General features: G+C 51.3%; 1 protein-coding gene across 50 annotated transcripts in view; it reads right to left on the bottom strand.

Annotated features, from left to right (window-relative positions):
* The window catches only part of TENM4 (teneurin transmembrane protein 4), a 2941714-nt gene that overhangs the window by 774868 nt on the left and 2153691 nt on the right, over positions 1 to 13155 (bottom strand). For 23 of the 50 annotated variants that reach the window (XM_084975408.1, XM_084975407.1, XM_084975398.1 and 20 more), the window contains exon 1: positions 5993 to 6435. The exons of 9 other annotated variants lie outside the window; for them this stretch is intronic. The gene's annotated coding sequence lies outside the window, so the exon portion shown is untranslated. Of the gene's footprint in view, positions 1 to 5992; positions 6436 to 6639; positions 6908 to 13155 lie in introns of those variants that run through there. 18 more of the 50 variants (XM_084975399.1, XM_084975393.1, XM_084975390.1 and 15 more) reach the window with 1 other exon arrangement.

A 13155-nucleotide genomic window follows, 5' to 3' on the forward strand; every position in this document is an offset into this window, starting at 1 on the left:
CTAAGTCCTTGAGGGGGGGGGGGCATAGGGGGAATCCCAATGCAAAGATGCAAAGACACACACACACACTTCTGGGGAACTGTTTGTCATTCACCAGGGAGCCAGCCCCACTACAGTACAGAGACACAGATTTACATATTTCGACTCCATTGCTGGCTGAAGCAATACTAAGGATGATGATTCCAAGACAGCCAGGGAAAAAAATGTTCTTGGAGAAACAATTTGCCTATCAGTTTAGCAGAACAGCTCCAAGTCATCAAGTCATGTAAATCCCCTGCCTGAGGTTGGCCTGCCAGCCCCACCTTCCTCTACGGCCAAGGTGCCCAAGCCTTTAGAGGGACTGCAAAGTTAGCAGCCACATCCTGGTTAAAAAGATGAAGCAGAAATCACAGTGGACCCTACAGCTTCTCACGTGTGACCGAAGTCTCAGCCTCTGACTCTACAATCCTGCTTTCAAGGGATTTATCTTAAGGAGACACTAAAATTGCAGAGTGTGGACAAGAATAATGACTGCAGCTTTGTTACGATGATAAAGAACTAAAAATAAACAAAGTCAAAATTTGGGTACTGTTCAATGAAATTTTACCATATCAAAACATTGGGGTTCTATGCAGCCATTAAAAATGTTGCACTGGGGGAAAATGTGTATAACACAGAAAGATTTATCCTTAAAGGAAAATAAGCATACAAAATATTGTAACTATGACCTCATTTTTTCCTACATTCCTATGGAGAAGTCAAAAGGTACACACACCCCCAAATGTGGTGAAACATTTTCTTTTTGCTTTTCTTCTATATTGTTTTACTTTGCTACAGTGAACATATATTACTTTGGTAATAACTGGAATAAAGATAATAAAAGGGAAAAAAAAACCTGTAACAAAGTAATAAATATATAACCCACAGAGGACTACGCATCTACTTTTATGGTTTCATTAGAAGCCTTCCTTATAGAAAACTATAAATTCAGGGATCCATGTAAGCCTGGTTTCCTGGGAATTGGGGCATGTGTTACTTGCAAAGTGGCCCCCATAGCAGTCTTTCAGTGCAAAGCGAAGATTTCACGTAGCAATAAGCCAGGCTGACAGACCAGGTAAGAAGGCAGGTAAAGATCGGACCTTTAGATCTAGAATTGATGTTGATTGACCCTGCTAGGCTGTTGGAATCAAATCTGCAAGGAGATGATCTGAATCCCATGGTCCTCATGTTTCCGTTTTTACATTTATGAATGTGCGTGAATGTATTAGGACCAGAACAGCAGCATGATGGGGGTCCAGGCAGAGTAGCCATTCCTCAAAACCAGACAGGCATCTGAGGGTACCAGGCAGAGAGTTATACCCTGTGCTTGGTAGGTCTCTTTTTCCTTCAGTCTCTAACATTTAAGGAGAGTGGGTAGGCATCTCCGAGCGAATCCCTTGCTGGTGTTGCCCAACATCTCCAATTTTTAATCTCCTTCTCTCCCATATTTGTAACGTTTGATCTGGAAATACCAGGTTATGTAACATGCCAATCTGCATGTAATTCCGTCAGAAAAAAAAAAAAAAAGGACTCAATGAGGGAGAAATTCTAACAAGACTGGAAATGACTTTTCTAAGAAAAGAGATGATATTTTTGTTTCAAGCATTTGAGCTGGTTTTAAATAGACTTTGGATGCAATGTTGCTGGTTCTTTCTGGGGCTGTTGATTTCCCTGCCCAACCCCCACTCTCAGAAGCACAAAGCTGGAAAGAGATGAAGGCGGTGGGCCCAAAGGATCATCTGTGGATGTCCTGCAGTGTGCCAGAGGCTCTGAGGACCTTAATCCTTGCAGTGTTGGAAACTAAGACAATAGCTTCCCATTTTACAGGCAAGAGAACTGAAGTTCCAAAGGAAACCTGCCTAAGGCCACATGACTCCTGCCCAGGAAATTAAGGGGTTAAAGTCACATCGCATCCATTTACTGCCACAAAACCACAGAGGGTTGAGGAGATTGCGCCACAAAGTCACATCTATTGGAAGAGAGCCTTTGGAGATCCAAATTCCCCACTCCACCAAGCCCCAGCCTTCTACTGCAACACCTGTTTCCCATGGAGCTCACTACCTCATATTCCCAGCATTCCCTTTGCTTAGAACTGTCTTCTGATGACTCTTCTTTAGGCTGAGCACTGCTTCTGCCCCCCCCCCCTCAGGCGGTGAGCACCAAGCTGACCCTTCCCCACCCCATTGTCTATTAGGAGGGCTCATTGTCCTACTGCCTCCATTCCACACCCCACCCCCATCGAAGAGAGGCCTTGAGAATAGGATGTTGACAGATGAATCCAAGAGATCCCTCTTCGTTGTATACTGAACCTCCCCATCCCTGACAGCTTCCCCACCCTAGAATATGGAAAGTCCACACACCCACCTGCAACCTGCCCCCAACGCACTTAAAGCACTTAAAGACACCTGCTAAAAATGAAAGCTTCCCTGAATTAGTCCCTTAAAACTACCTGAGCACCTACATCCTAAGTCCCGAAGAAACCCAGGGACGACCAAATTTCACAAGATCTATTGCACTCAAGACGGAGAAGAGACACACGTTCACCCCACTGAATTAACTCCGACGGGTCCAATTCCACCAGGTAAAAGGACTTCCCATCTTCACCCTCGCCAGAGAAAACTGTTTCTTTCTCCACGACCCCTTATAACATCTACAAAGAAAGAAATCTCATTTTTGCGCGATGTCTGGTCTTGCCTTCCCTCCCAAGCATGCGCGCGCGGGCTTGCGAACACACACACACACGCGCGCGCGCACACACACACACACACACACAACTTGCTTCCACTGCCACCACCTGTGAAAACATCTCTTGTAACTTTGGCGAAGAGAGCTCCCGGCAAAGCTGAACTGCAGGGCGCCCAGAGCGCGCCAGGGCTGGCGAGGATGGGGGTCCGGGCGGGGAGAGGGGAGGGACGCGCGGCGGGGACTCCGAGCCGCCCCAGGGGCTGGAACTCGGCCTGGAACGTCGCGGCTTCGGCTCGGGTTTCCCGCCCCGGCCCCGCCCACCCGGCGGCCCAGCTCCCGCGGACTGCGGCTCTGCCCCGCGGAGAACCCCCAAGCCGGGGACCCCAGGCTGACCTCGGCGGGGAGCGCCACGGGCTCTCGATCCTCGCAACCCACGCTGGACCCCCGGTGGCCTCCAGAGGTCGGCGGGGAGGGGGGTGGCGCGGGGCCGGGGCCGAAGGGGGAGGGGGAGGAGCCGCCCCCGAGCGCGGGGAAACAGGTTGCAGCGGAGCCCGGTCCCCTCCCCGCGGCCGCCGCGACCCGATTCCCGCCGTGCCCCAGGAGCGGAACCAGCCCCTCCGGGGCACCCTCCTCCTTCCCGGACCCCCGCAACCCGGCCGAGCCCCGCAGGCAGCCGGGTTAAAGGCGCCTTCAGCAAGGTCAAGGCGAGGCCGGCCGGCACCTGGGGATTTTTCCCAGCCGAAAACAAGCTTCGCGATCGCATTGTTAAGGATCATGGCAGCGGCAGGAAATCCGAACGGCCCCACAGGTCTGAGAGAGGGAGGATTTATTTTACAGCGCGGAACACACTCAGACAGACCCGGGCTTTCGAGGGGGGAGGGGATGTGGGGTTTCAGGACGATGGAATGTGGCAAAAACAAAACATTCCCCGCCCGTGCACGCCGCCACCCCCAGACTGCGGGGCTGGGGGGAGCTCCGGGCCACTGTGCCCCGGACTTCAGCGTTCTGCAGGGCACTACCAGGTCTGAGTGGCTTCCCCCTCTACAAGCGAAAAACAAGATTTAAAAACACTCGACTACTGTGGTTTCTCAGTGCTGCACGCAGCGAAGGGAGGCAGGGAGATGAGGAGAAGAAACGCAACGGAAGCTAACTGCCGCCCGCGTAGCGGAGCAGCGAGGGGGTCTGAAGCCATACTCCACAGCCATCCCCATCCCATCAGCGGCGGCCTAGCCCTGGAAACCAGGAATAGGTACTTAATGGTGGCCGACCCTGGCAGAGGCCAGCTCTCACCCTTCTAACGCCACGCCAGAGTGGGCCTGCATGTCTGGGATGTTTGGCATCCCCGAAGGGGACCAGACGTCGCGGGCAGGTTTCTAATACCATGAAGGGCACTGCGTGGAGGAGTGCGATGGGGAGGAGGCGCTAGAAGAGGCAGAGAAGAGGGGCTCTGGGGTTCCCTAGGACATAAAGTCAGTTTCCTAAAACAGCACTCCCTGGAAAGCCTCCCAGTACCCCGAGCGGAGGTTTGGGCCCCGCGGACCAATGGACCGAGTTTTGTCCGGCTCTTTTTTCTCTCCGATCAATCCCAGATCCCCTCTCCAGTCCCTTGATCACCGGTTCTTTGGGGACAGCGGCATCAGCACTCAACGCCCATCGCTGAGGTGGGCTCTGTGCTGCGAGGCATCTCTCTGTTCTCTGGTCCTGCGGTGAGAGCGCCCTGGTACTAACATTCCTCAAGCAGGCAAACTTTCAAGCTTGTCTTTCGTGAACCGGGGGCTCAAATCCTGGTCCCGAGTAATCAGAAAGGCAGTTTATGTAACTGCCCGCGGGGCCGTTAGGCAGATCTCCCGGCGGCCACACAGCTCAGCCCTCTCAGCCCCACGCTCGAATCCCGAGAGTGCCTCGCCGCCGCTTTCCACAAAGCAGCAGGGCGAGCTCCTGAGCTAGTCTAACACTAGGAGGGCAAGCAGGAGCCGGCAAAACCCAAGCTGCCCTCCACGCTACTTTCGCCGCATTGGGGGCTTAAGGATCGCGGCATTTCTAGAAACCTTCTCGCCAGGGCTGCCGGTAGGAGGGGGCAAGGGACCCGGTGGGGGATTGCCATGGTTCTGAGAGAGCTCTGTAACCCCACTGAGTAATAATACCCTCGCCCACATGGACTAGGGTGCACAAATCGCTTTAACATCTCGCCCTGAAAGGGGAGCCAGTTTCCAAAGTTAGAGAACACGCAGTTGAATTTCCAGTACTTTCCAACCTCGCCTAGGCGGGGGCAGGGCAGAGAAGGGCTGGCAGCGGCCAGCAAAGCCCACCCCTACAGCTTGCCAACGAGGACTCACTAGTTGAGCCTCCCCTCGCCCTAGTAATTGACTGTATTCCCTGGTTGTGTGTACACACCCACACCCACACCGGGAGACCACTCTTGCGATATAAAGACTGCATTTTTAAAGAGCGAGGAAAATGACTAAGGAGCTTGGTGATCACATTTCACTTCCCAGAGCACATTTCCCGAAGCCTGGGTGCGAGTAGACGTACACACACACACACACACACACAGACACACAGACACACACGCACACCCAGGAGCGCTCTGAGTGTCCACCCGGCGGCTGCAGCCTCAACTCGCTCCGAGGGAAACGTGAACACCGAGGCAGGGCGGCAAGCCGGGAGAGAGGAGCCCCGCGCCGGCCGCGTAGGGAGCAGGGCTGAGAATCGCGTCTCTCGGTTCTCGGTTCTAACCGCAGCGCGCATGGGGCCGCTGCAGCCTGCGCTCGCTCCTCCTGGCGGGCTGCAGCCCCGGAGCCCCGCGCCGCCTCGTGGGCTCCTCCAGTGCCCGCCGGAGCCCTGAGGCGGGCGGGTCTGCAGAGGGGCTACGGGCGGGGAAGAGGATGCTGGCGAGGTGGACGAACCCCGGGCGCGCCGCCTCCCTCCCACCGCCGTCCCGAGTCCCCGGCCCGCCTCCACCTCGCTGTTCTCCCCTAGACCTCCCCTAGCCTTGGCTCCCTGGCTCCCCAGCTCCCGCGATGGGCTCCGGGGACTGCGTGGCGGAGGTTCGGGGCTCCAGACTGGCTCGCCTCGCCGGCAACTCGCGCCCCAGCCGTTCTCCCTTCTTCCCTCGGTGTGGGCCGGGGGAGGACTGAGGGACAGGCGAACGTCTCCCGGAACCCTGGGCGTTCGCGCGAGCTGCCCCGACCCTGCCCCAGCTAACGAGCGCAGAGAGGCGCGAGGGCCGGCGAGGCGCCGCGGCGGTCCCCAAAGGCGCTTTTCCGTAGAGCGGATCGCGCCGCCTTACCGTTGCTGCAGGCTGCCACCGCCAGGGAAGCGGGGAGGAGGGCGGCAGAGAGGCAGGGCGCTGCGCTGGTAGCTCCTCTCGCTCTCGGCGGCGAGGCTCCTCGGCTCCGCGAGCCCGAGCAGGGCGCCCTGGAAGGAGCAGGTCCCTGCTCCGCGCTCAGCTCCAGCGAGACCAACAATAGCTCCCGCAGGGAAAGGAGCCCTAGCGAGGCTCCAGCCGCGCGCGCAAGCCCGGCTCCGGCTCCCGGCCGCTCCCGGCCGGCGTCCCTGCCAGCACTGCTGCCCCACATGAAACAGCTGCAATCCCGAGGCTTCTGGGGGGTTGGGGCGGGTGTGTGCGCGCGCGTGTGTGTGTGAGTGTGTGTGTTTAATAGCTTCCCTCCTCGTCCTCCCCTCCCTGCCTGCTCGGCCGCCTGCCTCCGTCCCCCACCCTCGCTCTCTTACACACAGAGAGGGCGAGCGAGCGAGCGAGACACACACACACACTCACACACACACGCACACGCACACGCAGGTTACATGAATGGGAGGCGGGAGCCAATCCTGCAAGGCTGGGCGAGCCGCGGCGCACAGGCGCTGGCAGCAGGGCCGCACCACGGCGCCGGGGGGCGCCACGCAGGTGATGCGAGTCCTCCCGGGGCCACTCACCGGCCTCTCGGTCAGCCCAGACTCTCTGTTCTCTCCAACGTCTTCCTTTCTCCCCTTTTCTTCTTCCTCTCCGCTTCTTTCTCCATCTTCTCGCCTTCGTATTTCCTTTTCGTTCGCCAATTCTCCAAGTTCTCTCAGTTCAGGATCCTTCTCGGGGCTCTTCTTCCACTGTCCTCGCTTCCTTTCTCGCCCCCTTTCTCAAACTTTCTCCTTCCTCGTCCCGACTTTCCTCGACTTCCTCTCCCCTGGCCTTTTGTTCTCTTTCTTCCCGCTTTGGCTTTCTCCCCCGCGTCTCTGCGGTGTCGTCTGGTCTCCTCTCCCTCCCCCCACCGCCTGTCCCCGGGTCTCTGGGTCGCGTGGCCCGCCTCCCAGCCTACTCCCTGATGTTATTTCACACCCTCGACACTTTCCCAGAGAAGGTCTCTCTCGCCGCCGCTGCTGCAGCACAGCCAGAGGTAATTAAGAGCTGAGAACTTGAGTTCCTTCCTCAGGCACGCAAGATGCCCAGAGAAAGGCCCTCCTTCCTCGGACAACTTCCCCAAAACCATGGTAACAGCTACTGAGTCGTGATAACAATCATTTAAAAAATAACTGCAGTGAACGTGGTCCAAGAGATTTCTGTCCTTCGCCTGTCTGGATCGTGATCGCCAGCACATTTCCAAGAGAAGGGCATTTTAATACAATGGGAGAGGCAGCTTGGTGCAGTGGCAATTTGCAGGGGCTTAGGGGAGAAACCCCAGGAATTCCCACTCCAGCCCTGCTGCATCCTAGCTGCACGACTGAGTGTAGGCTGTTACCCCTTAGCCAGCGTCAGTTTTCTCATCTGTAAAACGGATAATTATACCTACTGGTGAGGATTAAAAGCAAGAACAAAGGAAAGACAGCACTGGCCATGTATATAGGAGATGCTCAGTTAATATTGCTTTCCTTTGCTCCCAGCCCCTTTTAAAACTCCCTTCCTGATCTTCTGCTACCTTATATCTCCGTGATCTCGAGTGCTTAATGAAGGAGGAAGTGTGTCAATACGAATGTGATGATACTAAATGTGAAACAAGATCGAGGATATTTTTAAACATCTCTCTTGTGGGGTCAGGAGACTAACCAGTTGCCATCCGCTAATTACAGAAACATCACAGAGAGTACAATATAAACTTGGGGAGCTGGAATGCCCCTTCAATATCTCCTAACCTAGGTGCCCCAGAAAGGCAGGGGAGGGGGGAGAGGGAGGTTGCCACACACTGTCCAATCTATTTTCAAAACCTTTATGATCACTGAACACTGACCAGTGACAAAGCCTCTGAGACTAACTGAAATGTCGAGGCTCTGCCTTCGGGTAACATATATCAACTCTGTGTCCTCAGCACAGACGTCAAATGCTGAGGTCAAGCCGTGGTGAGTAGTCAGATTCGGTCCTTTGACAGACAACTATTGCCCACCTACTCTGTGGTTGGCACTGTGACCAGCTCTGGGCATCTAGTAGTGAGGCAAACAGGCCCCACCTTTGTGACTATGCAGTGCAGTAGACATATGTGACTAAGGTATAAGAGGAAACTGTCACTTACACCTCGAGAAATGCCACTTGTTTGGTGGATGAAAGGCTCAGAATAGGAGACCCATGGAGGGCTGAGGGCTGGAATAGAGGGATCCTTGAGAGGACAATTTTTGGAACTCACTTCCCATTCTGTGCACCTCATTTGACCAATGAGAAAACAAGCCCAAATGATAAAAGCAGGGATGGAAGTGTGATAAGAAACAAGCTATCTTGCATAGCTTCAAAATATCTTTGATTAATGTCAAAGGGGAGAACATTAACTTTACATTTGAAAAAGCTGGCCAACTTCACCTTAATCACGTAGTTAATAAGTCAACATCACCTGGGATTTGCCAGACGGACGGATATCCTATGCCTCCCGATGCACCGAGAGGAACGTCACACGACTTCTGTGGTTTCTCTGCCCAAACATGAATGACCTGAATTGAATCATGAAGATCCATCAGATAAGCCCAAACTGAGGACCATTTAGTGAAATAACTGTCACATACTCCTCAACAATACCAAAGTCTTAAGAGACAAAGACTCTAGAACAGTTCCAGATTAAAGGAACAGCTTAGTGGTCATGATAAGTGCAACATGTGGTCCTAGATTGGGACATTTAGGGAACAGCTGGTGAAAATAAGGTCTGTACCTTAGATAACAGTTTGTATCAGTGTCAACTTCACAATATTTGATAATTGCTGGTTATGAAGGTGACTACCTCGTTTTTAGGAAATATATAACTGAATCATTTAGTGGTTAAAGCATATGAACAAAGCTCAATCTTCACCTTCAAGGAGAGGCACAGTGTGGTGGGTATTTGCCTAAATGGACAGAGCGTGAGCCCAGAAGGATGCCCAACCAAATCCTTGGGGGCCAGGGAAGACTTCCTGTAGGAGGCGGCATTCCAGCTGAATTTTGAAGGCAAGAAAGTTTGCTAGCCCGTGACGGGAGGGGAGATGCTTTTGAAGTAAAGGACAAGGACATGGACAAAAGCATGAGGCACTCCTTATGGCCATGGAGTTGGCATGTGAAGGGAACACCTGGGGTCCAGTCTAGATAAATAGGTAGGGCAGGGTCTTGAAGGGGACTCAAGGAAGCTGAGGATCACAAACATTCTGAAAGCTCAGGGGCTCGGTGGGTGGGAAGTAGGGCGGTGTGAAAGGTTTTTAAGTAGAGGAGGCAGATGGTCTTAAGTGTATTTGAAAAAGGAGATCTTAGAGCTTTGAGGGGAAGTGGGTTAAAGGGAGTGGCTTGGAAAGATCAGAGATGCTCATGTAGGTCCCTTAGGTAAACCAAGACCATGGCAGTGAGGCTGGAGCCGGGATGAGACACATGAGAGGGACGGAGGAGGTAGAATGAACAGGGTTCATTGGTGACTGGTGGGAGGGGGCGGACAAGGAAAAATCCCAAGTGTCTCCTGAGTCTCAAGCTTGAGTACCTGAGTAGAGGGTGGCTCTAGTCACTTTGAGGTCCAGAGAATTCAGGAGGAAATGGACATTTTAGAGGGGAAAATAAAATAAGGCCAGTTTGTTACCATGTTGTGCTCGAACTCTAAAGCTAGCTCGAGATTCTTCTGTACAGCTGCTCTGTGCCATCAAAAACACTGCTGTAAAATTCAACCTAACACTCTCCAAATGGCCAGCCCCATGCATTACCCAGAAAAAAAAAAAAAAAGAAAAGAAAAGAAAAGCTAGATGAGATATGGTAGCAGTACATGATTTGTAGTCAACTAGGATGAGTAAACTGGGGGACAACCTTGTTGGAACCTTATGCAGCCACTCGAAAGTTTTTCTTTTGCAGAGTTTCTTTTATGCCATGGAGAAATGCCAGTGTTGGCGTGTAAGATATTTAAGAAGCAGGCTTCAGAATTGTTAACGACGTAAAAATCATGGTGGAGAAAAATTGGGGGGGGGGGAAATCATGCCAAATATTAACAATGGCTGCCTCTGGGTGATAGGAGTATGAGGGACACACTTTCTTCTTCATGCTATTTTGAAACTTTCTGTCTCCCAATGAACCTTCCTTTACTTTCATAACAAAAATTAGAAGCTGTCATTAACAAAACCGAACACTGCTGTGACCCCCCCTCTTCCCTTTTCAACCCACCCTACTCACTCCCCCTTGTAGACTAACTAACTGCCTTTTAAGCTTTGAGAGTGAAATAAGAGAGCATTTAACAAATCAGGGGAAATTATCAGCTGGGCTGGAGAGGGGGAGCAGGCATTCGTAGGCAGGCAGATATGTTATTAGAGCTGTTGCAACTGTATATATTAGAGATGTTTGCATTGCCCTTATTGATTCTGTGATATGTTACAAGGAAAAGAAAACCTATAATGGGGCCAAGAAAGTGTGCGTCTTTAAAGGGCAAGTTTTAATTAGGAAATGTATTTATTTGCAAAAACACTTCTCTTCCTAGTCCAGCAGTTATTATAAACTTGTTTCGGAAAGCAGGTATTTCAGGCAAGGAGGCAGGTAGGGGGAAGGGGCCAGGCATTGTGCCTGCTGTCTGATGCTACATCAACTTGGCAAGAGGCTGCATAGCATTTAGAGATCCACTGATCAGCACCATCAAATGTTCACAATTAGAGAGAGAGAGAAGTGCAGGCCAGAGGATGCTCTTATTTTTCGGATAGGCTGCTGTAAATGGCAATCAAGTCAGGCTCCCTCAGCATCTGTGATTTTTCAGCTCATAGAAATGTTCACTATGTGGCTAGGCTCCCCTATCCAGTAATAATTACCCTTTCCGCAGCATAGCCCTTTCCCTGTTCAAAATACCCTCCACACCTGTCGATTCTCTTGAGCCTTGCACCCACCCTGGCTAGGATCTTGTTATTTGCAGGTTACAAGGGAGGAACAGGGACCTAGAGAGGCAGGGTGGTTTGGCTACCAACTAAAGAAAGAACAAGGACCTTCCTGGAAAGCCTTCTGTGTGGCTTTGGAGCTTCCGAGTTGTGTTACCTCATCAAATCCTCAGGATACCTTGAGAGGGAAGGTGACTAAACAGGCTTATGTGGTTCTAGCTCAACAGAATCAGAAGAGGAACTCAGTTCTCAGGATTCCCAGGCCAGTGCCTTTCCCAGCATGACCCCCTTTTTAAAAACCAAGAGGTGAGGCTAGGTGTTATTCTCTGGCTGTTTGCTCAGTTTAACTTGTGAGCTGCCTTTCTGGATGGTGGGAATTCAAAGCTGGCATATGCAGGTAAAATGGCAATGACTGTTGAATGCCTCTCTTAGAATTTCATATAAATTTGGATGGATTCATCTGCTTGGATTCATATAAATTTTCTCTTTCAGAGCAATGGTTGGCCTTTGTCTCTCTCTCTTCCCACCCCAACTGCAACATTCAGCAGTGTATTTGGCACTTAAAAATCCTTAGGAAATATTCCTCCACTGAGTGAAGAAACAAAATTGTTAGCATGCATTAAGCATTGTGCCCAGGATGGAGCAAAGGGGTATTATTACCTTATTTAAATTTTAGGGCAACACCATATGGTAGATGGCTATCACCTCTATTCCATAGGTGAGAAGACTGCGACATAGAGAAGGCAATTTGTCCGAGGTCCTGCGGCTAATACATGGCAAAGCCAGATTCCACCTTGAACCGTTCTGAGTCCAGGCTCTTAACCACCATATGGTATTGGATGGATGGATGGATGGATAAATGGATGGAATTAGTAATACTAGCCGTACAATGAATTCTCCATGAGCTACAGTACATTTTGGGCTAATCTTGTCTAGAATAGGCATCCCATTACCATGATTGCACCCCATTTATTTCCTTCATCACATGTTTCACAAGTTGCAGTAATTTGTATATGCATTTGATTTTCTTATTTTATTTTATTTTATTTTTTGGAACATCTACCCAACTTGCAATAGAAGTTCCATGAATGTCTTGGTCACTGTTGTGATCCCGGGCACCTAGCACAATGCTTGGCACAAAAGTAAGTGTTCAATAACTATTTGTGAAATGAACAAATGAATGGGGCCTCCCATGCCTCCAAAGTGGTGGAGGGCCTTGTGAAAGATGGGTCTTTTAAATGGAATCACTCCCTCCCACACCCGTGCTATACTTCCTGCCCCGAGGGCACGTGGTTGGGCAGTGGGGCTAAGATGCAGAGGAACACGTAATGGTTCTGATTGTGTTCCTCCATTGACGTTTGCTCCCAGATAGCAGGGAAAACAGTGACCAGAAAAAAGCAGCATCTGTCGTGGTCAAAGGTGATGAGCTGGCAACATCCCATGGTGGAAGCAGCCTCTCTGATTAGGTCAGCCCCCGCTTGCACAGTGGAGAGACAGTGTATCAGCTGACATCCCTTGCATAACATTTTCTTTCCGAGAGCTGGTGGAATGGTCTCCTCAAAGGGAGCTCTCCTATGGCTTTCCTCCTGCATGCTCGACACCATGTGACCTTTTCAAAGAGGCTGCGCGTCTCAGCCGAGGCCTCCTTTCTGGACAATTTTGTCCTATCTCTTTTCTCATCATTTGTCTAGCCGATTGCTTCACCACTCCTGTAGATCTGCCTTTTTTATACTAGGTAGATCAGGTGGTGGGTGCCAATCTTCTGCAGAGTGATCTATTTCCTACTCTTGGATGTCTGCAGCCTGTATTAGAACTGCATGTTGGTCCAGAGGGCTGTGGCCATTGGTCCAGGGGTAATCAGGAATGTAACAAACAAAGCAAATAAAAAAGCGACCACAAAGGCTTCCACTAAATAACCAAAGCCTCTGTAGGGTGATTCTAATGACTGTGATGCCAGACGCTGACCCAATGTATTACACAAATCCATACACTTAAGCCTTATGACAGCCCTACAAAATAAATTCTACTGCTAGTCCCAAATCAGATTGTGATCTGGTATTTATTTCTAGGACTTATTGGCCTGTGGGACGAAAAGAGTAGCATCAGGACAGCTGTCCTGTTCTGCATATTGCCTTTTCCATTTAACAATATTATCTTGGAAATAGGTACCTACTCCTT

Source organism: Sus scrofa, chromosome 9, assembly GCF_054392235.1.
Source record: "Sus scrofa isolate SSC_HxYL_T2T_F1_AM1 chromosome 9, Sscrofa_HxYL_maternal_Yorkshire_Landrace_v2.0, whole genome shotgun sequence".
Classification (NCBI taxonomy): Eukaryota; Metazoa; Chordata; class Mammalia; order Artiodactyla; family Suidae; genus Sus; species Sus scrofa.